General features: G+C 33.7%; 1 protein-coding gene and 1 long non-coding RNA gene across 7 annotated transcripts in view; both read right to left on the bottom strand.

Annotated features, from left to right (window-relative positions):
- The window catches only part of sns (sticks and stones), a 286,545-nt gene that overhangs the window by 90,499 nt on the left and 169,232 nt on the right, over positions 1–26,814 (bottom strand). The window contains exon 1 of one of the 6 annotated variants that reach the window (XM_064355586.1): positions 14,077–14,293. The exons of the other annotated variants lie outside the window; for them this stretch is intronic. The gene's annotated coding sequence lies outside the window, so the exon portion shown is untranslated. Of the gene's footprint in view, positions 1–14,076; positions 14,294–26,814 lie in introns of those variants that run through there. 6 annotated transcript variants of the gene reach the window in all.
- Positions 8,815–9,435, bottom strand: LOC135267338 (uncharacterized). Its single transcript, XR_010335777.1, has 3 exons — positions 9,320–9,435; positions 9,117–9,267; positions 8,815–9,063 (listed from the first exon to the last, which is right to left on the bottom strand). It is a non-coding gene; the product is annotated as an uncharacterized LOC135267338 (long non-coding RNA).

The following is a 26,814-nucleotide window of genomic DNA, read 5'->3' on the forward strand; positions in this document are numbered from 1 at the left end:
CACGTCGCTTTGTCTCACCTTAATTGATGTCTGGAACATCCGAGTTCGAATATTACCGCGCGTTCTGCCGATATTCTATTTGTGTCCTGCGTTAAAACTGCTTCGCAGCGAATTACCACAAGCTCCCCTATCCTAATCTATCACGTCTTCCTGGACGCTAAACCGGCGAAAATCATGAATTATGCAACCATATTGTTAAGGAGGCACATGTTTTATTTGATACACGCGCCAAGTGCCTCCCATTCGATTGTGTCAACACCGACAATCAACACATCAACAAAATTCACAAATTTCAAACGCGAACAGAGAGCTAGTTTTGTCCTCTATTAGAACACTAGCGTGAACAATTAAAGCTGACTGACACGTGGAGCAAATAAAAGGTTTCAAGCAAAACGCTCAATTAATTTGAGTTTGATTTATCATAAAGAGTATTAAAGTTACGCCCCCATTTAGGTGATTGTGGGCATTATTTAGAACCCACATAGCCAAACTTTGCTTATGGTTTTCGAATTATTATTAACTATTTTTTTTTAATTCCTGAAAACGACTGTAATTACGCGATAATGGAAGATGTTCTTTAGATTTTAATTTTTTAATTTTCTCCAATGTGTAGGTATGTATTTCCTCTGCTGAATATATCAAGTATAACAATAAAAAATTCGACTAGTATTCTCTTTTAAATGCTTAGGTGTGAATGTTTGTAGGTGGATTCGCAAAAATCCGTCTAATTAAACTACATTTGGAAGTATAAATAAAACAAGGTTTGCATAACTAATTCTTTCATATTATGCATGTCCGAAATGCGAACCTAATTTCTGATACATGACCGTGTTAAAAGTTACAAGAAAACTATTATTGTAACTTTTAACCGAGCTTTTAACTTAATTTCTTTCATACAGGCAAAGGCTTCGTTAATTTTTCTTAACAAATGATCAGCTGATTGAATCACTTCATTAGTTCATTCAACCATCCCCAGTCCTGACGCTACTTAATTCTGCCATCCTGTCTATGATATTTCTTCAAAAAAAACTTTTACTGATTAATTCAGAAAATAAGAAAAAAATCCCAAACTACAAAAAACGACAATTTATTGATAGGAGGATATAACACAATTTTTTCTTACTTTGGTAATATAAAGCACGCGACCCTTTTGTTACACATACCAACCTTTAAAATTTTAAATAAAACCACCGCAAATGAACTGACAAAGCACCAACTGCTCGAAAAATTTTAAGGATATTGATGTTTTAATATACACTTATATACTGCTCTACAATAGCATTGAGATCCGAAAAAAACAAAAATCAGTAAAAAATATGCATCTGCTCTTAACTTGAATTTTATCAGTTGTTTTTCTTTAATTTCAGTAATATTCATAATTTTTTTCAATCAGTTTATTTGAGTGAAGTAACAAACCTAGTTCTAGCACAAGTTCTCTACAAATGCAAAATACTTCTAAAAATTAAGTTAAAAAACCTGAAAAAGTTCTTTCTAATGTCACCAAACATACATTATTGGAAAAAAATCACTCACGATTTATTCAAAATTTTCAAAAAACCTAGCTTTTATCACACTTTTTCTATAATCTTACGTTGTCGCTGACTTTTTTCAAAGACATTTTTTGTGTATTATGTACCACTCAGGCTTTTTCTACTATTACTCTTCGTAAATTTAGCATAATATTAATTAAAAATTGTAAAAATTTATTTACAAAACAATTAAGAACTTACGAACTAGAAAAATTACGTCGAAAACTAAAAATTGGATCAATTTATTTAAAAAAATGCAAGCCCCCTATTTACTAGGTATTTTTGCCGCCCCTAAAATTCTGCGCCCTGGGCCATACGTAAATATGGATACCGCTGTCCCCAGTCGTAGCATTAGGTCTGACAAGTTGAAAAAGTGAAACAGTAGATGTGGCAAAGCAATTTTGCATTAAATTAAGTTGAAAAACGCAAAACAAGCACAGCAAATATTACTTTATATTAAAACTATGAAAAACTATCCAATATACCTGAAGAATTTGTTTAATAACGTCGGATAATTTTGAAGCTATCGTCGCGCGTACAGCATTTCCAAAAGAACGTAACTAAGTGAATGTAGCTAATCTAGTTTAATAAATTAAGATAGCAGGATGTAATTATCGTATTATCCACGTTTTTCCTTATTACACGGAATCAGTGACAAAGATAAGGTTCACGAATAACTTTAAATTGCTCGCTGATAACATGGAAGAGATTAACAACCCTCACTTCATATTTTGTCCGCTGTGTAAGTGGAGCATTATCCCAATAATTCTGCTAAACAACTTTACCATAGTACTTGATTCATATTCTGTTTTTTATGAATACGTCCGTTGTATTGTCGAGAGTGCGTTATCAAATTGACAAAACCAGATGTGCTGTAAACCCCCCGATGCAATAAAAATGTTTTCAGTTGAGATAGTTGGAAAGGTAACGAAGTTACTCAAAAACAAATTAAGTAGCGAATAAAGTTAAAGAAAGACAAAACTAACAAAACCCGGGTGCTTCTTTACGACTGAAATTTTACGGCTTTATTTCCATGGCGAGAATTTATCGAGGTAATCTAGTTCAAAATAAGTGAGGTGCCTTTTACACGTTTTGGTGGCTCATCTGATTAAAAAATTAAAACTGGAAACCACCTATATTTCACTTGATTAAATTACTCTTCTAACCTTGTTAATAGAACTCACTTGACCTGCAATAAAAGTATCTCAAAGAGTAGATGTAGTTAAATGCAGGTTTGATGTCATTGACTGCACTAACATCCGGCGTTTGGTTTCTTCTTTTACACACATTTTTGCAATTTAAAAAGACAAACACCATATTTGAAGCATGCCAGAGTTCAGCGTGATATAAAAGAGCAACAGAGTTGTATTTAGTGAAAGGAAATGCAGAAAAATAAGCAGCTGCCCACTTGTTACAGGTGTTTGTTAAAATAAGAGTACTGCATCTTTATTACTAATTAGATGAAAGTGTAGATGGCATGATTTACAATAATTAATTTCCTGTTATACACTCTGGGCGAGTTGAAAGACGAGTTATGCAAAACGAAGTAGATTATTATTTTTTTCAAAAACATGAAAAAGGCCATTTCAGAGAAGCGGGTAACAAGCAACAGACACTACACCTCGTTGTCACCGTTTAGTGGTAACGACATTAAATAAAAGAATTTTTTTGGAGCAGTTGAGGATTTTTTCGAAACAAAATTTATTTGGAATATTTTATTACTGGACAATAAATATGTGCAACCGCAAACCTCCATAACAGCAGTATTGAGCTTATGATGTGAGCTCATTAATAATTAATTCGATCGGAATCGGCGTCCCAATTTGAATAAATTAGCCGTGAAATAAATTACAAAAAGGTTCTCATAACATCCGCCTCCAGATGTTCGGGACTTAATTAAGTGAAAGTTTTGGTACATTACACATAAAACCAGAATGCATAATCTCGGTGACCCGATTTGGTCGTCGAACGTAAACCCTCAAAGGGTTACATTTTTTCGATTTGCAGTTTATATTTCCTTTTTATGCTTTATGTGCTGAACCGTTCCAAATTTATGGATTTCTTCGAGTATTTACATTTCTCCTTAAAAAATACAAGTCGCAAATATCGAACGCCTTGTTACCGGCATTACACATCATTAGTATTTTAAAACGTCAGTAGGAAGTAAACAAACACCTGAGTTCAACGGCCCTTCAAAGAACAGGCGGAATGAATCGCGCCAAATGAGAGTCTTCTTCTGATGTTTCTTTGGCATTGTAATTTTTCGTCGATTATCCAAGGAAATGCTGTCATACACCTACGACTTCCACCATTAGAGCGTTTTTATGCATAGCTGGAGGTGATCAGCTGATATTAAATTGTCAATAGTACAAGTTGTCATCAATGACTGTCGTCTCGTATTTCCGGGAAATAAAATATACCTACGGGTTCACATTAGCATCTAGTAACGGTATAGAGAAATAAGATAGTTGCGTTTGGAGCCATTTAAATAAAGACATTTTGATTCAAATCAGTCTCCAACGTATACGGTATTGTGCTTATAAAAAATTACGAAAAGCTTGGCTCCAAAAAATAACAAGCAAACTTTAACTTGTAATTCCTTTGTTAATTTGCCCAAAACTTGGTCGCTAATTAACTGCGTATGTACGCCTTTTTACGGATAATTTTTATTACGAGGAGACGCAGCCAACAAATTGAAAAACACAACTATATGAGCTAGTTTTATGTTGTAATGTCATTCATATTTCATCTTGTAATTATTGTAGCTGTTGGTGGTGGCGCCACTCATCTCCGCGATATTACTAATAAAAAACTGTTATTTTTAGAGCTTAATACACTCGATACATTGGTCCATTACAATTATAAAATTTTCCAATATCATTTTATTAACTAGAATTTCAATAATGCACTGATTAAAAATTAATTACGCTAGATTTAAAAGAGACATCGCGTTTGAAGTGAATATTGCAGCTAGTGGTTGGTAAAATAAACAACAAACGAAAATTACTTAATTTACATTCGTTCTAGTCCATCGCTGATGATACAATAATTTGCTTACATCATTCTGGCGAATAAATCTCATCAATGGTTGTGATAGAATTAGTGTTTACGGAATTTGCATTTGAAAGAAATAATACGGTAATTTATGTCTTCAACAAATATCTAATCAACAGAATGTCGCTTATTATTTATTTTTGTATTTCCGGAATTAAATAGTTATGATTTATGGGACAAGAGTTAAATCTGGCTGCTGTTTACAGATATTTTAATGTATACGAATGTAATTTATTACGCTGCGATAATTTAGTAATTTAAAATATACAAAATCGTGTCCATAAAAATTTGCTGGAGAGAGTTAAAAAAAATTCACCTCTTTGAAGGTAAGTGTATTAGGAAATTTGAGCAAAAAAATTGAAAATTTTAAATCTCGTGAAAAGTTGGTATAATACAGAAAAATTTAAATTGCGTGAAAAGTTAGTATAATAGAGAGAAAAAGCCGCTGAATTCAATGGAACAAACCGCATTGCTCTACGACTTTTAGTTTTTGAGTTATGAATTTTTTTAATGAATAAAATTTTTCACCATGGCAAATGGCTACCCTAAATTTAGGCAAAAAAATTTAAATTTTTAATCCTTGTGAAAAATTGATATAATATGTAAAATGAGCCGTAGAATTCAATCGAACAAACCGCAATGCTCTACGACTTTTAGTTTTTTTTTTATGAATTTTTTTAGTGAAAAACTTTGATCGCCTCTGTAGCCGGAATCGTTGCCCGGAGCGGCTCCGGGTTTAGACGAAAAAATAGGTAAAATTAAGCGCTATCAGATGGTTTTTTGTTCGTTGCTCTAAGTCTTACAGTTTCCGAGAAAAACGCAAAAAAAGGTTTCCATTTTCACTTTTTTTCAATTTTCAATCGCCAATTACGGCGAAACTATTAAAGATATCGAGAAACGGAAAAATGAAGGATAACCGGATTAAAAAACTCTACAAAATGGCATAGAACTCAAGGTGATATCTCGCAAAAAAATTTTCAATTTTCAAACGCCGATTACGGCCAAACTAAAAGAGCTAGAAGAAAACGGTTTGTTCCATCGTAAAGAGCACATCAAAATCTATAAGATAGAATAGGTTTCATTTGATTTTGAGACACTTTAAAAATTGACCGATTTTAAGGGGGGGTGTTAACTTTTTTTAAATTTTTTTTATTTTCTCATTTACGGCTAAACTATTCTAAAAAGTGGAACTGTTTTGGTCCATACCTATGCAAAATGATCCGGGGAATCGATTGGCATCGAGAAAATTGCCGAATTTCCAATAGTTTTTTAGTTATGAATTTTTTAAAATTTTACCAATTTTTGCATTTAGCAGCAATTTGCTAGAAAACTATAAGTCGGAGAAAAATAATCTTTTTTGAAAAAAATAGATAATTTAAAGATCTTTCCAACGATAATACACTTCATGGGGTTATCTCTAATAGTTCCGGAGCTATTGCTCGAGAAATGTTCCTTGGTACCCAAAACCGACAAAAACTGCGACGAAAATTGAAAAAATCAAACATCAAAAAATCGAACATTTGGACTTTTTGTGGACTTTTAACAACTTTTGTAGGTTGTTAAGACATGTAGAAGTCCATAAAAATTTGCTGGAGTTAGTTTAAAAAAAATTTTTTTTCACCTCTTTGAAGGTAAGTAAATGTATTACTCAGGAAATTTGAGCAAAAAAGTCCTACAGTTTCCGAGAAAAATGCAAAAAAAGGTTTTCATTTTCCCTTTTTTTCAATTTTCAACCGCCAATTACGGCGAAACTATTAGAGTTATCGAGAAACGAAAAAATGGAGAAAAACCGGAATAAAAAACTCATACAAAATGGCATAGGACCCAAAAAAAATTCAATTTTCAAACGCTTTATTTTGCTCAAGAGCAGCGGCTTTTACTAATTATTCAGAAAAATTCTAAGCAATTTAATTAGTGCTGGAAACAATAGTTGTGTAAGGTTTGTTTAGTAAACACATTTTAATTATGACTGCGCCTTAAGAACGGTAGCTAGAACAGTTGTGTTGCAATATTTGCTTTGTGAAAGATACATTTCCCACTGTTTTGATTTAGTTTCGTTAAATTGCATTGTTCCGCTTTGTCGTAAATAAATAATTAATATCGCTGTCAAATTACCGCAGTGATAAATTAAATTGCGCATGCATTGTATCTTAAAAATGTGTTAATTTCTTTTCGCACGGAAGCAGCACGTACATTTAGTTGTACTACTTGAACGCGCTCCTGCTTACATCAAATTTTAATATCTTTAATATAATCGCTGTATGAATATAAACGAAGTCGACGTCTTTGCGAATATGAGCTTTTTAGTGTAATTTATAATTTCTGAGTCTCGCCATCGAGGCTCGCAAATTTTAGTTGCAGGTGTTGGTTTGTGTTGTAGTGTTTTCTGTATAAAACAAAGTAATAACCACGAGTGACAATTTACGCCTGCAATATCCATAAAAAGTTATAAAATCTACATATAAAATACACCAACGGAAGCATAAAGCATTTACGGAGTAGAATAAGCAAACATTGTACCTGAGAAAACTGGGTTTTTGTGCTTACCATTGTAAATTTAAGAAACGTTGGTTTAGTTACAAAAGTTGCGAGACATAGCTAAAACTAAAACAACGAATTTCCACCTCTCAGTTAGCAAGTCAGAATGTATTACTGTTTTATTACACCTATTACGGACAGGTACCTGTTCCAAGCAATAAAAGTTTTGATTAATCGCCTCTGTGTAAGTATAGGTAATTATCGGCGATTTTTACTTCAAGTGAGATTAAATTGCAACTAGAAAACGAAAAATCCTCTTTCAAGGAAATAACCAACCAACGACAATGCCTGAGAAATAACATAATATTCGGCAAAATATTCCAATAAAGGAAAATTCAAACGCATGAGATGAAAAGAGTATTTCATTTCGGGAACATTGAATATTTTCAGAGACGAGCTCTTTCATTATCTACGTTTAAAATCACTTTATTTATGTTATTTGTAATAGGTATATGCAGAGCTTTCTCGTAAGAAAATTGCGGTCGACAAAACGATTTAAATTTCAAATGGAAATGAATAATAAGATTTATGATTTTATACATTTATCATTCGAGTGATGGGGTCATTTTGTTTGCATTTCCTATTATTTCCAGGCTGGCTGAAATGTATCTGGATTTTTTATTCAAAAATTAAACTGCTCCAGCAGCTACCATAATGAAGATCAGGAGTTTTCCTTCGTCTTGTAATTTTTTTAAGTGTATTCTTCAAAAAAAGCTAGACACCTCTTGTCCTCCCAAATTTAATACTTTTTTTACTACTAAAAAAATCGGGATAATAACTAGCAGCTTTGATGAACCATTTTTTTATTTAAAAAATATTTATTAAAAATAACTAACCTCCAGCAAAATACTCATAATATTGCTAGGTAACTGAATTTTTGTTTGCGTTTAATAATAGACAATAATTTCCTTCACTAGGTCAAAAAACTCAATTTCTCGTCACAAAAATGACAAAAATAAACAGTTGGTGTTTGTGTGCATATGTAAATAAAGCCGTACAAATGCGTCAAATACAGTAAAATTTTTACTAATACCGGTATTAAGTGGTTAGCGTTACATATTTGTATTGACTATATTTATTAGAAACATGGTAGGTGAAAACGTATAAAGAAATCCTAATTGCCACTAAAAGTTTAGTAAATAATGATATTAAAAAATGGACAATAATTTTTTGGCAGTAATCTCATTCTTGTCTTTATTTATTTGTGGAGCTGGGAGAATTTTTGCCTCTGCACAATCTGCTATATTAATTCCTAAGAGGCTATATATTACCTTTTCATTTCCAAATCAAGTGTCTCCTGCCATAAAGAGGATCCTTGTTGGGAGTATTCCGCTTTTATAAATGTTTTGGCATGGACCCTTTTCATCGCATGAAGCGTGTAATATGTTGATTTTCAACAATTGTGGTTACGATTTTATTAAAAAAGCGCTTAGTGAATAAAACAAATGACTTTTGTCAAACCCTTTTCACCGACCATACGGTCGCTTATTTCTTCATTTGCCTGCTTGTGGCGACTTTAATAGTTTGTGTATTTTTTCGTGAAAGTTTTTAACGCAACCGCGTAAGATGTGAAAGTCCCTTCTCGAGTTGTTTCCTTTTCAAAAAAAGTTTGTTAAAGAGCACAATAAGTCGAAACGCCACTTCAGAGTTGCCACAAAAACATGCCCCACTTTCGCTGGCAAACCTTTTCTACTACAACACACATAATCTATTTTCTTTTTAGAAAAAAAAGTTTGCCAGTTATGCACGAATTTCATTTAATTTTCTCAGATTGGCCGCTTTTCGCCCACAGCCAACAGTCGAGTGTCAATTTGTACAATAAACTCGAGTTCATTTTTCAGAGTGAACCAACTAATAAACCCGAACCGCGTGGGTCTGTATTTAGCCACTTTAGCACGTAATTCAGAAAGTAAAGACAACGCACCCACTCCGATTTCCATTCCTGTAAAGTGATTTTACCTTATTGAAGTGAGCCAACCTACCTGCAATATAAACTGTTTTGTAATCTTCCTCTGACAACTATTTGCTTTCGCTGCCAACAGCGAACGACATTTCTTCAAAATCCTCAAAATATAAATTGTTTGTGATAAAGCGAAATAGCGGACCGTAAACTTCCAAACTTATTCCCAACACCGCTCTCCGTAAACTGACGTAAAACAGGTACGCAAATAAAGTTAATAAAATTATTCATAACTTACAATTTGATACAACGTAGATCTGACAGACCTAAATTGGAGCTGCAGCTCGAGTGCTTTTCCCCAAAGCGCCAAATGTCTGGTCCTTTATGCAGCAATATTTATGCCAATCTAACAGCTGCCGACAATTTCCTACTCCTCTTTTTCATTTATTTCATCTCAAATTAAATACTTGGAATTCTTTTATGGCGTTAGCACGCTTAATATATCCAGAATTAACGTCAATGTCAGCGATTTTATTCAAAAATATTTAGACGGACTTCCTTTACAACAAATGCGCGATAAAAGACCGCCGAAATAAATATCGGGTTCGGGATGACATTGAACATCGAGCTTTTGTGCTTTTTGAAAGCTGTCTCCATATAAGCTGAAAAGCTCCCCTAATGCTAAATGTGTGTTTTGAAATGCACAACAAAAGCCGCAGTGTTATTTAGTTGACCTGAACGACAGTGTTTACATTTTAATCGCACAAATCAGTAACATTTTTTTAAAATTAGAGGAAATTCCAGTGCCAGAAAAAACACCTTTCAATAAAATTTCGTCTATGAAAGCTAAAAACGCGTCATTTTTATTTACCGTCAAGAGAAAACCGTAAACTTGCTCACTCAGTTGTCCCCATTAGCCCTGATTAAAGTAAACACAAGGGATAAATACGTTTCCAGAATCCTAAACCATAGCTTAAAATTGTGTGTAATATGTCGGTTTCTATAAAATTGTGATACACAAAGCAGACAGGAATTTATTCAATTTCTGGTCATATTTAAACATTTTAGCCTCGTTTAGACTAAAACTGTAGGAAAATAAGTTTTTGTAAAGATTTTATTTTGGTATAACTCAGCATAAATGGTTAAAAAAAATGTCAAAAAAACTTGACATTTTATTTAGGAGATTTTCCGTTTCAAGCGTTTGTAAACTGATCTTCTGAAAGACAGAAAGGCCATTCAAAGCTTTTACTGTAAAAAAAAACAGTTCTTGTTGTGAAAAGACTGGTTCAAAAAAATAACAGTGATTTTTTTGCCTAGAAAAGTGGATAACTTTAAACTTTCTAGAAAGTTTTCACGATTTCCTAAGGATTTCAGCAGTGGAAATGCTAACTATTTGTACAATAAAGATAGGCAAAGGGATCTACAGTGACTTGCTGAACATTTTTTGGGAGAAACTATTTGAAAAAAGGAAGTGCTTTATTATAAAGATTAGATAATTAAAATATTTATTGCAAAGTCTCATCAAAAATATCAAAATATCACAATAAAACTCCATATTTTAATATTAGAATTTTTTTTTCGATGAAAAAAACGCTCAGTTTTTTGAAAACTATTAAATTTTTGTTGTTTTTCTTGGATTGAATCAGTAACTTCTCCAAAATTTAATTACATAATTATAAGGATTAGAGCAGCAAACTTTTACTACAAGAAAATGCTTATTTTAAAATTATTAATTATTGTGTTTACTTATTTTCAAACATTTATGGTAGGTTTAGTAGCAGATAATCATTTAGACTAAACTTGACTGCGTATTTTTTTGTGGCTGTGTAAATAGTATTAATTTATATTTATGTCAAAAGTGTTCAATAAATTAAGAGTGGAAGGAATTTAGTTCGCAATAACAGTTTTTCATTCTGCTGCAATTTACGTTAGAAGGAATAATTTGCGTGTAAAGTATTTGAGTTTTTAGTTTAAATAAATGTAAATTTATGAAACAGATATTTCTTGTTGTTAATATTCATAAATATTTCCGTCTACAAGCAGCAATTACTTTTTTGCGAGTTAATCTGTACAGTAATGGAAAGATAATATCCTCTAATGTTTATACGAAGTTGTGTAGGAAACCCTTTGGTGCGGTTCCCTCAAGTTGTGTTGCAAAAAATAAGATTAATTTAATGTGTGTTTGTCATCAATTATATCTGACTTATAAGTTCTTGTTTTGGTGGAAATAAGGCAGCAAAATAATGGTGCAAAAAGTCTGGACATTCCGGTTTTTGCTGACGTGCCCTAAACGACTGTTGGTCGTTTGCTGCGGATCTTGAGATGAGTAGTTAAAATGTAAAATTTCAATCTGAATGTAAATCGAAGCAGTTGTGTTCATCAATATTTGAAGTTGTCATAATAAAACAAATTAATAATTGATAGGTCCTTAATACAAGTCCCGAAGCAATAAAACGAAGGCAGGTACAGGAAGCGGGGTGCGAGTGGATAAAGTTGGGACTCATCAATATTTAAAGGTTGGAAATTCGTCTCTCTGTTTTCACTCGGTCCAAGTTTATGGGCTCATAACTTAGGAAATCTCGGCTCAAACTCTGATTCCCTGGACAATGCGCCTCCTCTTCGCCCTGTCACTGATAGATCGGTTCTTATAATTACAATGGACTGATATTTTATCACGCCAGCGTGCATCCTGATTCTCGCTCATCCCTATGCAGGCCGTATGCTGCCTTCTTTTTCTCGCCAACTGTCGGAGAGAGAAATTCAATGCGAGCTTCCAAGGAATTTAAAATAAGCTGCACAACTTGGCTGCGTTAATATATTTCAACGGCAACTTGGATTTGTAGCGGATTAGATTGTTTGGAGTTGGTTGATTTATTTATTATACTTACTTGATTTGTGTACCCCTTTTGGTAACGCCTCATTTCGGCTAACGAACAATCCCCTTGATTATTCTATTTAGCACAAAGATGCCCCGAGAAAATTTAATTATTGAGATCGGGGTAATTTTTGCATAATTTATCGCCTTCCTATTTCTACGGCTGAGCTGTTGTTCTCTGCGGAATCTTCCAGCGAATTGGACCCCACAAAACATTACCAGGATTCTTGGCATGCTTTTTACACACACACATATAAATATAACAACAGAAATAAGAGCGAATTTTCAGTATTCTCTCACGGATAATTGAAAACTTGCTTCACTTTCGAAACCAATAACGTAACATCGTAAATACAATTGGAGATAAAAATTTCTTTTCATTAACACTTTAATAAACGTAAATCCTGAATTCCATAGCTGCGTCTATCTGGATCCATAAATTTCGCTACTAAATCTATTTAATCGGTTGTAATCGAAGCAGCTAACCACATTCCGATTTAATTTGTAAGTTACTCTTTGATATTTTTATAGGCTAACCCTCTAACTGAACCGTTAAAACAAGGCGTGAGCTAGCTAGAGCAATGCCACATCCTTGCTGCTAATATAAATTCCACTAAACCCAAATTCTTATAACTCACTTATTCAAAAAGGCGAGAGCTGGAGTAGTGTTCCATAATTTATAAAAAAATATATAATAAACAGTAAACACTAACTGGAATTCCATATTATTTGTACAAAAAAATAGAGGCCCTTTATTACAGTTATTTTAGAATTTTACAAAAATTATTAATTCCTGATAAGATAAATAACCCTGACCACGGTGAATCAAGAAACTATTAGCAAAGATTCTGTCTCAATAAAAATTTAAAAAAATTACCTAAAATGTTTTATAACTTAGTGAGTTGATGTTCCATTTTACGAAAATCTGGCGAAACAATAAGTTTTCACTTCCAAAAACGTGTTTAGGCAGTTGAGAAATTTAATTTTTAGATCAAAAACGTGTACAATCATTCGAAAAACACAAAAATATCACCATTCCAGACTTAGTTCAGCGATGTTTCGGCTTATTTTTGACGAATTTTTGCGAAAATGAAATTAAAAACGTGTTCAAAAACCGCTCGTAAAATGTAAAATTGTTATGCTAAAAATATTTTTAAATTTTACTGAATCTCAAAATCTTATAACTATACAGAAATCAGTGTTTGTTATTAAATCTTTATATTTTTCTCTATGCATGTAATTTTTTTCAGTTTTCTACAATTCTCTATTACCCTATTATCAATAGCTATTAACTAGATAGTTATGATTTATTCGAAATTTTATTAGTTCAGGTGTCAATCTGTCGCTAGATCCGCAAAAATTTAAATGCACAGAGAAAAATATACACTGAGCTTTTTATTTTAGGGCATAACACACATAACACTATTAATCCAATGTTCAGTTTTAAAAAACCCATTTCAATGTAATGTAAATCGTTTCGAAGAAACGTCAATGTTCATCAAAATAAAATCTTCACTGTATAAAGTATCAATGCTCATTTTTGGATATTATTTTTTAAATAAAGTAAAAATATAGGCTTTGGGACTAACCTCGTACAGTGCGTTCAAATAGTCTTTAGATCAACTCTTGCTGTAGAATTTAGATTGACAGGTTTTTATTGTCTTTGATAGATTATCGTTTTATTCTGTTGAAGTGTCAAACGCACTACTTGCAATTTTCTCTAACGCCAGTATTTCGTATCTTCAAAATGTCATAGCAAGAGCTGATCTAAAGATTTTTGAACGCACTGTATTTTTGTCATTTTTCTTGGTTCATTGTAATTGTTTGGTTAAAAAATGCAGTGAAACACACGAAAAACAAAAATGTGAAATCTGAAATGTAAATTTCGATCAAACGTAGTGATTTTTCGCTTCGTTTTAGCGAAAACATGTTTCAATTATTATTCATTAATTGGTAAATTCAATTCTGAAAATTTTTTGGAGTAGGTATCATTTGAAGTGAAGCCGTAGCAATAAAAAATCAATGAGCCGGTGTTGGAGTTGGAAAATTACACAAAATTAAAAGAAAATTAAACACCCTGAGGTATGTACAAAAATTTCGCCTCTCTCAAAAATAAAAAAAATTATGCATGAAGCGTTGTGATTACATCTGACCTACATGGCCCGATGTTGCGTACATACCTTGTACATTTTTCAAACAATTCGTGGTGTTAAAAGCCTGTGAAACACAATACTTTACGCGGTACCACTTATTATTACAGTCATTATTACAGGACACGTATTTTAGTCGAGAAACACATTGTGTTAAATGTTGTTTGTAGATAGCACAGAAACCTATTTCACATACCGGCGGTTGTCACTCATTCTCTCGTGACAAAACATCTGATACTAAATCAATCCGAATTCCAGCAAATAGTTAATACACCAGCAAGCAATTTAAGAATTAATTTCGCTGCGCAAATATATCAACAAAAACACGATTATAATTAGTGTGTGTTTTACATTATTCAAATCAACAACATGAGTGAATTGTTCCGATCAATACTTGGCTCCAGATATTTATTACACCACCTGGGCATAGAAGCATTTTTGAACCTGTTGCCTCCAAATCCATAAATGGTCGCTTCCTGTGATGATTCTCGATGCGTAAATGTTGATTTTAGGTACTACAAACGCAATTTAGCGAAATTTACTCGAAGGATTAATCGATTTCCGCTTGCACAGCAAAGTTTCTTTTCAAAAGTTGCCGAATATTTGCACAATTAATTGCAACTGGTTGTAAATCGACACTAATTTGACCATTTGTTATTAATTTAAACTATTTTGTCACAAAATGGTCGCAGCTTTGATGTTTCGAGGAGTTCTTTAACATGGTTATCAAATTATGGTAATTAATTTGTGTTTGTTTTAATGCGAGCTCCGCCAGCAAAATACAGCCTTTTCCAATTACTGTCCAATTTCAAAAATCAAAAATTCTGGAGCAAAATTACACAAAGGGAAAAAACAACGTGAAAGCGGGCATATTAGCAGGTCCATTAATAAAATATGCAAATGCAATGATCTGTTTATCATTTCAAGTAGATTGAGAAAAGCAGCTTTGGACGGCCCGCAAACACCGAAGCATGTTTAAATTTATTGAGTTGAAAAAAGTAGGGCAAAGCTGGAGTGTTCCCATTCTGAAATTTCAAAATTCGATAAAACTCAATTATACGAATTTGGATCTTCCTAGCGATAAGAATCAGAGTTACGTCAGTTAAATTAAGCACGTATTTCAATTTTCCACCTAACGAGCATAAGTTGCCATCTAAAGATGGGAATAATTGCGTCCGGTCTCTGTGCAACTATATAACGTTTAATAAATTAATGCAAAATGACCTCGGATGCTTTTATCTCAGCCTAAATCGACGTAATAGTCCGAAGATACGCCAAGCCATCCACATTCTGCCTTAATTCTAGCTATGAGCAAGAAAATGCGGTATGTAGTGTGGGCGGAAAAATCGCGGAGATTAATGAGAATTTTCCAATTATCTTTCCATTTCTGACGCCAGTGTTCTATCAGTTTTCGCGAAACCGAGTAATGATGAGAAGATACTTCCGTAACCATCGTTTAAAAACGTGGAATTCTTCATAAAAATTTATGAAATCATTTAACGTCCACAAAAAGTGAGTTGTTTTCTTTCCTTCCCGTGAAGTTTGTTGAGGGAGCTTGCGGAACGTAGCCGAGCATTATAGAGTTATCCTCATTGTCGACTCTAGAGACTGTGATAAATATTCGAGACCTACTACGTAACTCATTACCCTAAGAAACTAATTACCCACCCTTTACTCTTCTACCTTCCCGAGTACTTTTACTCGGCGTCGCTCCGTGTTTGTTCAGATGAAATATAGCGTAAATTGATTTGTTTTTGTGGGATTTTGTATCCTTCTCTTGATTTCCCAAAAGGACTATTAGTTTCAAAAATGTCTTAGTCTCTTAACATATCAAAGGAAACGCATCTTCAATATTTTATACTCCTTTAACAACCACTTTGTAACTGATATGACCTCCAAAAGAACTTAAAATTGTCATCAGCATTGTCCTAGTAAAATACAGGGTTATTCAATTATGACTCCGCACCTGACCAGGTACAAACATAGATTGCTTTGGAAACGTTAGATCGTAAACCGCGTAAACGTCAAAGTTTTCAATACAATTGTTACGTTGCGAATAAAATTACAAAAGCGAAGTCATTTGTGTTATCAGTTGATTTTAATGTCAGTACGAGTGTATGTGGTAAGGGTTTATTTCCCTTTAATGTTCTGAAAGCTCCGACTGTCTGATTCCAATTTGTCGTCGTGGTAACGAATTTTGCTTGATATGAAGATTCTTATTAACCATTACAGTACAGTCACAATCAAAAAGAATGACACTAGCTGAATATTGTGTAAGCTAGCTGGACAGTTTGTAAACTGAAGGGTTTTTATGACCTAAAAGAATTCTTTTTGATCGTGACTGTGCCTAATATTTCACGTTCTGTATATGTACAATTCTATTTTACACTTTTTCAAAAGCAGAACATTGCTGGAATTTGACGTAATTTCGATTAGAAAAGGTCGAATGGCAAATAAGTATACTGTTCCAAAATGTCCACTCACTTGAATTTGTGATTTTTTAAATAAAAAATCATAAAAGTGTATTTTGTGTTGCTTTTTACCTCATCAGGTGCGAGAATAACCCTGTATATCCAGTCTATCGTTTTCTGTAATTTATTTTTTGCCCGTTGGGAGTTTAATGTTGAACTTCGTCCTTTTTTTATGTTTTCAATTATTAAATGGAAATGTCGCGTTAAAAAATTGCTGGCATTTGATCGTGAAAGTTAAAGCTTTACTTTCATCATTTTCTTAAGCAAATCCAAGCGAAAGTTTTAAAAAAATATGACAAAACGTAATTTTTTGCATAGATTGTTTTACAGTTTTGCTTAAATTAAAAATGAGAAAACATAACACTCGCATACTAAAAAAACAATATTTTCTCTACAATAAGCCAATTTAGTAGATGAAAGATTGAAACCCAATTATAAAGAAATATTAAAACAACAAATTTAAATAAGTTGTAATAAAAACAACATCTTTAATCACACTTGTAGTATAAATAGCTTGGATTACTGAGCATCCTTTTCAACTTTTATTTTTCTGGCTGACTTCGACTAATTTAGTTCTCCTTTGCACTATTTATCCAAGTTAAGAATAACAAAAAAAGTTAATTTTCTGTTGTAGCTACTATTACAAACTTTGAAGCTTCCTTTTCACCTTTATTCAATAAAAGTAGTTTGAGGGAAATAACTTTCCTGGCAATTTCTTATTTTCCCATGCACTTTACTTTGCAAAAAGTATTAAGCAATTAATATAATGCTCGATGAAACTAAACAATAATTATTTCCATTAGTATGAACGTACTTGTTCATTTACGAAACTTTGTAACATTGAAATGTTTGATGATAAGAGATCCTTAATTAACTTTTGGTATGTTTTGTGTAACAGTCTAAGATTTTCCAAGACGGTAATTGAATATTTGTGAGCATCATTTCGCGTTAAGTTTCTGTAATTAATATCGTTAGAGTACAGCTTCTTCAGCGTAATTATTGCAAGTTTGTCGATTACATTTTATTAGAACGTTTTTGTATTAATCAACTTTTCAAAGCGCGCTTCGTCAAGCATTAAAACGTAGAAACTGATAATTGCCAACAAATGAGCTAGTAATAAACTAGTTAACATTTTCGAACTGTGGTCTCGCATTCTGTCACCGCAGTTAATCTCCGAGAGGCCAGTAAATGATTAACTATTCCATCATATGTACACACGACAAGCAATTACAACAAACACACAAGTGCTAACACATTTTTTACTCTTCACAAACACTCGATGGGTGAAAGTGTTGATACAAAGCGTAGGAAGACGCAGCTCTGTTTACCCAATATTTTAACAATGCCGGACAGGAAGAAATAATTAACATCTCTGTCGATTCTCCTGCAAAACTTCAGCAAACTCCATGTGGAGCGTCTAGACGAAAAAACTTCGATTAAAAGTTTTAGTATCGTTAGTGAGCTTTAAGCCTCGCTCAATGGCTTAAACATTTCAACATCTCCAGTGTGTCGAGTGCCTGAACCCTAATCTAATTAGGCAAGATGGTGAACGGGTACGCGGCCAACGTGAGGTCATCCTCTGCCGCATACAGACCTCATTAATCAGGGATGGTGGCGCAAGCACGTTCAGTTTAGGCATCAGACCTACGTGTTGGCTCACTCCATTCTAACGTCGGCAGATCAGTCAAAATTAAAAAATTAAAGCACCGAGAGGAATTGTGTCTCGAGGTGTAGTACACGTTTTATTGGCCATAATCTACATCTAATTAACGAACATTACGTAAATGTTATTGAAAAGCTCACCTGAATGGCAATAACTCGCAATTTAAACACGAGAATCGAGTTGTAATTACCAATTACGGATGCAGAACGCCTTGCACATACCTGAAACAGAAAGTCTTTTTTACTTTTTGGTTTAAGACAGTCATTAGATAAAGCAAATTAAAACACAAACATACCAAAGCAAGAATTTCCAGGATATCATTTTTTCATGTCGATACCTTTTCATGCTTTGAAAGGATCGGAAATGCCTCTAAATGTGCAAGTTTAATTGAAACTAGCTGCACAATTGAAAAACGTAATGTGATTTCAAACAATAATCCGCGTCAAACCTGTGTGATTGACAAACTAAAAATTGCCGACTTTGCAATCACATTATTTTGTTGTTTGGACGACAGTGTAGTGGGAAATAATGAAAATAGAACAGCCGGTTTTAAACCAATATTCAGTGAAACATTTTTATTTAAAACGCCAAAGAGGTGTGAACATCTCATCATAGTCATATTATACACCATTACTACCAAGTTAGTTTGAGGAAACGTGCACATAATCTTTCATTATTTCTGCATAGCTAAATAAGACTAGCAGACAGGACAACATGCAAGTGCATTAGACGTATGCACAGTCTCGGGAATTTCTGAAATCTGAAAAAGCACGAAGCTTCCTCATAAGTTCTCATCTTGTTAGAACAATATCAGGTACGTCCGTCCTGGTTATACTTACATCATTTTATCAAAATTTACGACAAGAATTTTCTAAATTAAAATATGCTAGCCTCAATCAGGACGTATTTCATCTACGTTGAGTTTCCTCTTGAATAAAATAAGAAAGGCAGTACAGCCCCTGGTTCTCACGGGTAATTTGTATACCGTTTGGTACAGCATATGTTAATTACAGCGTTCAATTAGTTGCAGCATTTATTCCGGGATCAAATATATGTTATTAGCTTTGGCTATTATTCGACATCGTTTTGAGGAACGTTCAATTCTTAGGCCGTGGTTCATGTTTTAATTATTTTCTTGTTAGCAATCATATTCAAGTACAGTAAAGTCATTAGGAAATTACTACCTTCCGCTTCGACAAACGCTGATTTGAAATTGGGAAATAAATTGCTATTTTCCCCAAAACATTTTTTTAAAACAAACTATGTGGAAACACAAAGAGTTTTTTATTCATCCGCCCAAAAGTAGCATAAATGGACACAGGAAGAGATGATTTCCTGCTGTTTACTACGGATATGCCATTTACTACTGCCGTGGATACAAATAAACACGAGTATACTTCAAATCTTTTTTTGAGCATAAATTGGAAAGAATAAACATTGCTTTCAATTTCTTAGATTCGAGGTATTTTATTTACGTCAAAACCATCCTGCTATGACCAGTCTTATCTCCTGCTAAACAGCGCTCAGCGCCTATCCCAGGTTTCTAGGACTCCTGCGTCATATTCAGGAAGTGTGGGATAAAATGCTTTAGCCAGATATTGACATCCTGGTTTCCAGTATGTCACGACGTGTTGCTAAATATAAAAAACGTGATTTTTTGCTCATTCCTGCTTCCTTCAGCTGGTGTTCGGGGTTTACCAAGGCAGAAAACAAGTGCCGATATTTTTCATATTTTTATTTTTTTATAATTTACATGTGTGTTACATCACTGAATTTACAAAATAATTATGTTCTTCCCTCATGCCATTTGAAAAAAATTTCGGTAAACAGGAGCAAATGTGCTTACTCTGTTATTTTTAAAGAGGCTTCGAACTCGCATTTTTAATGATTTTCATACGTTTTCCATAGGAATTCATGAAAAACTAATTAACTTAAGAGACACAGCACATCATTGTGATTCAACATTATATAATTTCATGCCGATAAGAATTATTAAGAATAATAAACAAACGTCTTAGAAATAATTGAGAAAAAACCATTCAGAGCCAGAAACTCTAGACGTCGAATAGCTTGGAATTTAATTTTTTTTTCTATTTTCTATTTCTATTCTAATCTCTATGTACTTAAGTACTGCAACAACATATGAAAATAAAACACGTAATAGTAACAACGTTTCTGACCAATTTATGTAATTGGTGCAGTCAGTAGGACTTGCAGAAGTATTTTGAAAAAGAAAGTTTTTTTACGTTTTATTATTTAATATGTAAAGGACATTTGAGCAGGTAAATAGTGCAGAAAGAATTACTTTTTGGCTTTTTGTGTCTTAGTTCTGTAGATGTATTTAGCAAAAAGCATCATTAACCATGCAATATTTTTTATTTTATTTTGTTAAACGATATTTTAAATTTTTCTCTAATCTCCTTGCATTGTTCGACATTTAATCGTGTTTGCCGCTTCTCCTTGCTCTGAGAAATTGGTGAGGTCAGTCTTCGAGGAATGATTCCGAAATGGTGGATGCTCACTCGAGTAATCTATTGAGGTTAAACGTTACTTCACGTTCAAGTGGGAAAAGAATCACGTTTGTAGGGTTTATATGAACGAAATAAAAGCATTGTATTGTTTGGCGGACTTTCAGAGCCACTTAACTTTTGTAAATCTTCGTTCGAGAGAACGTAGTAAAATTTCTATAGGCGCACAAATCAAGTTTTTCGAGACTCACTTTTTGCATTGAATGCACTATAAAGTACGTGATTTATTTGAGGTTATATATCTTCACGCGCTTTAAATAAGAAAGAATGAATTTTCTACCCTAATTCAGCATTCACTTCCGCTCTCTTCGATTTCATATAAGGGTGGATCCGTTTTTCAGGAATTTACTGAAATCACTTACAGTTAACGCTCTTTCGGTATTTAAAAAATGTGAATATGACGCTGGGGTGTTTTAAATGAGCGTTAGATTCATGAGGATGTTCGTAATAAGACTGGTGGGAAGTTGAAGTTCCCAGGATCATCAATGATACGGAAAGAGCACGGAATTTTTGAACTCATCGTATTAGGAGGCGATACATTTTCCACTTTCCCACCGTGGTGGAGGAATATCTTCACGTGTATCGAATTTCGCGCATTATCTGTGATTCTGGAAACTCAACCGAGCCTCACCATTATCATATCATAACCGAGTGATCCTATTACTTCCGTTTCAGTGTGTTATAGAACGTGGCAGTCGCTAGTAAAAATGACAACGCGATTTGTGTTCCACTCAATTCGACCTCCGGACAAATTCGTAACAAAAATTTATATGCTCTGCTTTTCAACTCGGAAAAATAATATTGCTGACGCGGCGCTTCTCTGCCATGAAACCAAGCGCGTGTAATGTGTAATATGGCGAAGCTAAGATCCTACTTGAAATATCAGCTTCTCGTCCAACAATAGCATCTGCAATGCATCTATCTATTTCTTTCCAATCGAATTTTACGCTCCGGCAATGCTCAGCCGGAGCGCACAATTTTATATCGGTTATTTCTGGGTGAAATTTCGGGGCCGCATTTGGCCCTAATTCTGAAAAATACCGTCTTGTTCTAAGCTTTCGCAAATGTAATGGCTTCGCACGTCACAACTTATCGACTCATAATTCACGGGATTATTCTCAGGTAATTTCACCTGTCTTGCATCTGTGCGCACTGTTATCTCCTTCCGAAATGAACTGTGACCTTTGCTCAACTTAGTATCAAACCACTTGTTTTGCATAACGTCATTAGTAAACCGATAGAGCGCCAATAAATTCCGGAAACTTACAGCGATGGCTTTCGCGGTTTGTCTTCTTACTTTATGCATTCATAACTTACCCGCTTTAAAATATGGCGCGCTCTTTGCTAAGTTCATCCACTTTCCATAAATTTTACCAAATCGTATCAAATATTAACCACTTAACCCCAAGGTGCCGCCGCTCCAGACTCCGAGGTCAATCCGAGTTACTGGCAGTTATTGAGCATTTTCTAAATTTCAGCGCCCAATAAGGAAACCGTTAAAGTAAACTTTGAAAGCACCCGTTATTTTTTAATTAAATTTACTTCGACTCTTCTAAATACCAAAAACCAGGAAGCAACAAAACTACCAGACCACCTCCTTGGATTCGGATTTGTCACCACTTTGCATACCTTTACCGAGCAAGAAATAATTTAGTCTACTTAAAGGTTTCTGCACTGATACAGATTTTGACCAATAATTGAATTGAGTTTCAACAAAAAAATTCATAACTCAAAAACTAAAAGTCGTAGAGCAAAACGGTTTGTTCCAATGAATTCAGCGACCAATTTTCTGTATTATTACCAGCTTTTCACGTGATTTAAAATTTTCAATTTTTTTGCTTAGAAGGCTACCTTCAAAAAAAATATTTTTTTAAACTCACTCTAGTAAAGTTTTATGGACTTTTATATGCCTTTACAGCCGTCTGGAGTTGCTTAAAAGACCAAAAAAGTCCATATATTTGATGTTTAATTTTTTCAATTTTTGTCGCGATTTTGGGCGATTTCGTGTACCCGGATCATTTATCGAAAAATAACTCCGGAACTATTAGAGATAACACTATGAAGTTTATTATCGTTGGAAAGGTCTTTTAATTATCTATCGTTATTAAAAAAGGTCAGTGTTCTCCGACTGACAGTTTTCCAAAAAATTGCAAATAAAATCAAAAACAGGTAAAATTTTAAAAAATTCATATCTGAAAAACTATTGGGAATTTGGCAGTTTTCTCGATGCCAATCGATTCCCCGGATCATTTTGCATTGGTAAAGATTAAAATAGTTCCACTTTTTCGAATTGTTTAGCCGTAATTGAGAAACTATCATGGTCATAACAAAAATCTATTACAGTAACGGACACCTCCGAATAACGGTCATCTCTTCACAACGGACATTTTTGTAGAAACGAAACAAAAGCTATATTAAAATTTCCACCTCCCATAAGCGGACACTTCTCCACACCGAACAATTAAAGGTTCCTTATCAGTGTTTTACTTTAATAAAAATTCCGTTCGAATGCAGGTTTATAAAATTAGAAGCTGCTTTATTATTTATTTTTCACTTTCAGTTTCGCTGCACGAAGAAGGCTTGCAGATATTTTGTTTAATTTGTAACACTTCATATGTATAGTATTATCTGTTCATCTTCATTAAACGCATCTGCAACCGGTCTGAAACTAGTTATTCTTAGCGAGGTATTATTTCGCTTAATTTTGTTTTAATGTCAGTTCTGCTTCACTTGTAAAAGTTGTTGAAAGTCAACATAAATCACTATATCAGTGCTCCACAAGTCCATATTAAGTCAGAAATTTGATTCGTTTTATTCTAATAATTTCATTCAGCAAATTGAACAAAATAATTGGTAACCACGCATGATTACTGTGTTCAATTTAAAATGAAACCGAACACAATCTGTTGAATTTTTCCGCCCTAATCATTCACATGATGAAAAGAATTATTAATACCGACTGTCGATCTAAATTAATTAAGTGGATTAGCCCTATGTTACAAGCAACTTACTGAAAATTAATTATTTAATTATAAGCAAAGTGATTTCAACGAAGAGCAACATCTTAAAGACTTCGAAATTAGTTCATAATAGAATTATAGCTAGCTGTTGACGTTGAGTGTGGAAGAAAAGCGCAACCAGGGGTATTTGCATTGTTTTCGCTTTCACAAAACGTTACCAAATCGATAAAAAACCGCGCTCGCGTGAAATTTTCATTTAGAACAACATTTTTAAAAGGATTTTTTTGCAAAATAAAACTTGTTAATAATAATTGTCTATTAAAGTATAATGTTACACCTGGTGTATGCACAGACACAGCCTGTTGAACTGTGCTAATAATTACTTTGGCTATGGATGCCGCAGTATAGGATGCTGACATAAGTTGGTTTTTGTTTGTTCTGTTGTGATACCGCAGCCACTGCTCCCCAGGGCTCGCCTCTGCAACGACTGTCATTGTCAAAACGCCTTCCTATCTCAAATAACCAGATTAGCATCACCATGTATGCACAACTATTCATGCCACGTATACCAAAGACAATTTAAAAAAATATTATGTATACAAAAAAAATCACCCATAAAGTCCCCCGTGGTTTGTCCAAAATTCTCAACAAGACGTAAGAGAGCTAAAAACTGGCACCAGGCTAAATGTGATTATTAATTTCAACCAAATTCTATTTTTAACCAAAAATAAACTAATGAAAGCATAGTAGGTTTGTTATTTCAACAAAAATATTTAACAAAAAAATTAATTATCCGGTGAACAGTGAACAATTGATTACCGGCTCAGTTTTTCCTAAAAGTTACATAGTTTTAGTTTCAAAGTAACTGAACATTTAAAACTTAATACTGCGCCATAAATCAGCAATAATTTATTTATTGAAATGCCGGTGCTACAGAGACTAACTTATTTACCGCTCTGAATGTTTGATACATGGAAGAGTCCATGCACACACTGAGCTAATCCAAAATTGCCGGAATAAACAATAACATAAAAATGCTTATAAAGAATTTATGGCCATTTTAAATGAGCCTTTGGCTGTAAATTTCGGGGTGTGCCTGAATAACCGCATTTGGTCCGGTTTTAATTTTGCTTTAAATTCCACATTCCCTTGACGTAATGATCAACTGCAGGTTGCATTGCCGTTTTGAGGCTGTCTCTGGCACGTCTGCGTTTATATTTTGTGCTCTGTGGTGAGCAAATTATTTGCGGGGTTAGACGTATTAATTGGACCTGACATATCATGTCGAGCTCATTCTACAGGACGTCCAAAAAGTCTTTAGATCAACTCTTGCTGTGAAATTTTTTTAGGAAAATACTGACGTTGGAGAAATTCTCATGTTTGACACTTCAACAGAATAAGACGATAATCTATCAAAGACAATAAAAATCTGTCAATCTGTATTTCAGAGCAAGAGTTGATCTAAAGACTTTTTAGAGACACCGTACTAAAAACAGATAGGATCGCAAAGTTAGGGCTTAATTTAAAAAAGAATACTTTTAAAATTGATATTTCCCAGAAAGTTGTGGGAAAATTTGTTGGTCATTTATCATGGGAGCAGGGGTGAGTTTTCCACGGAAACGTTATTAGCATTTTATGTTTTCCTTTCTAACCGTGCAATGACATAAAACAGAGGAGAATGCTACATCGATAAACATAAAAAACTTCCGTGTACCACGTTATTACCCTTTTAATATCTCCGAAGATAAAAAAGCATTTAGTTTGTAACTGATGAGGAATAATTCAGGGAATTCTCTACTTTATTTATGGTGTCCGCTGAAAAAACCCTATTCGGTTTTTGTACTAATCTAATGGTTAAATGCATTAGCGGCTGAATATGTGCAGACTCGAGCAGTCATATCCGCGGCTAAAAGAACGATCATTTGTTACTTGTACAAAGTTCGAAACAAGTTTTTGTTTTTACGTGTCTGCATGACAGTAAGTTACAAACATTTAATAGTTCAAGACTTGTAAATTTAGATCGACAAGTTCGATCCTTCATAGTCCGATTTTAATGCGGGGGTTTTGCGACAAAGTCATTAATTGGATCGCTGGGAATCGATTTTGGCTTACACTCTGTCATGTGTATCCAAAACTAGAACATTTATACAAGAAAAGTGACACAAAGCCGCATGTAAAGCGGTAATGGAAAAAAGTTCCCATTCAAAAACTTTGCAACTTCGTTTTTATTGTGGAGATACACGTTGAAAAGGAGCAACACACTGAGATGTATATTCCTGTGCTGAAAATAAACTATAAGCGCTGCTGTGATAAAGTTTTTGAACGTAATTGGGGAATGATTTGACCGCAACAGTGCACGAAACTGTTGCGGTTAATTTAACATTCCCGCAATTATAACTGTCTAAAAATGACAGGCATTATTACACTTAACACAATGAGTTAATAACAGAAGCCATCACTTTCAGCCATACGATGGACGCAACTCAAAACCATAATTTTTTCAAATTTCTGAGATCTAACATAAAAGAACAGTTGACAAGGGACTATTATAATTACCGTGGTCACTTATTTCAGTATAATAGGCGATATTGTGGTTTCAGAAGCCGCACGAAAACGATGACAAACTCGCTGAATTTTTGAACAAGGATAAAATCGTCATGTTACAATTTTTCGATGAAAGGAACATAAACCGTTATGCTGTCAAGCGAGACAAAAACTTTTAAAGAATCATTTATAAAATTATGGCGAAATATATGTGGGGCAAAAGCAGGATAATTGGTGTTGCTGGAGAGTTAGCACATTTAAAAGTTTTTACAGTTTTTTCAAATAGCAGTGCGATGATTTAATTTTAATCAAGAGGTGAGCTAAAAATATTAAATTTTTTATGACTCCGCTAATGGTTTCATACGTAAATCAGCAAATGTAAAAGAGGAATGTTTCAATAAATAATTAATTACAAAAATAATATTTATTGCTTCGAGACATTTGCATTTTCTTTCTAATTTTTTCGCTTATTGTGCAGAAATCGGAAATGCAAAAGCTTTGATTTCCCGGTTTGCATTAATGGCAGCATCAAAACCTTGGAAATTAGAGCCGTAAAATTGTCACGGAATAAATGTCAACTTTATAGAGCTTATATGTGAATA

Source organism: Tribolium castaneum, chromosome 1 (assembly GCF_031307605.1).
Source record: "Tribolium castaneum strain GA2 chromosome 1, icTriCast1.1, whole genome shotgun sequence".
Lineage (NCBI taxonomy): Eukaryota > Metazoa > Arthropoda > Insecta > Coleoptera > Tenebrionidae > Tribolium > Tribolium castaneum.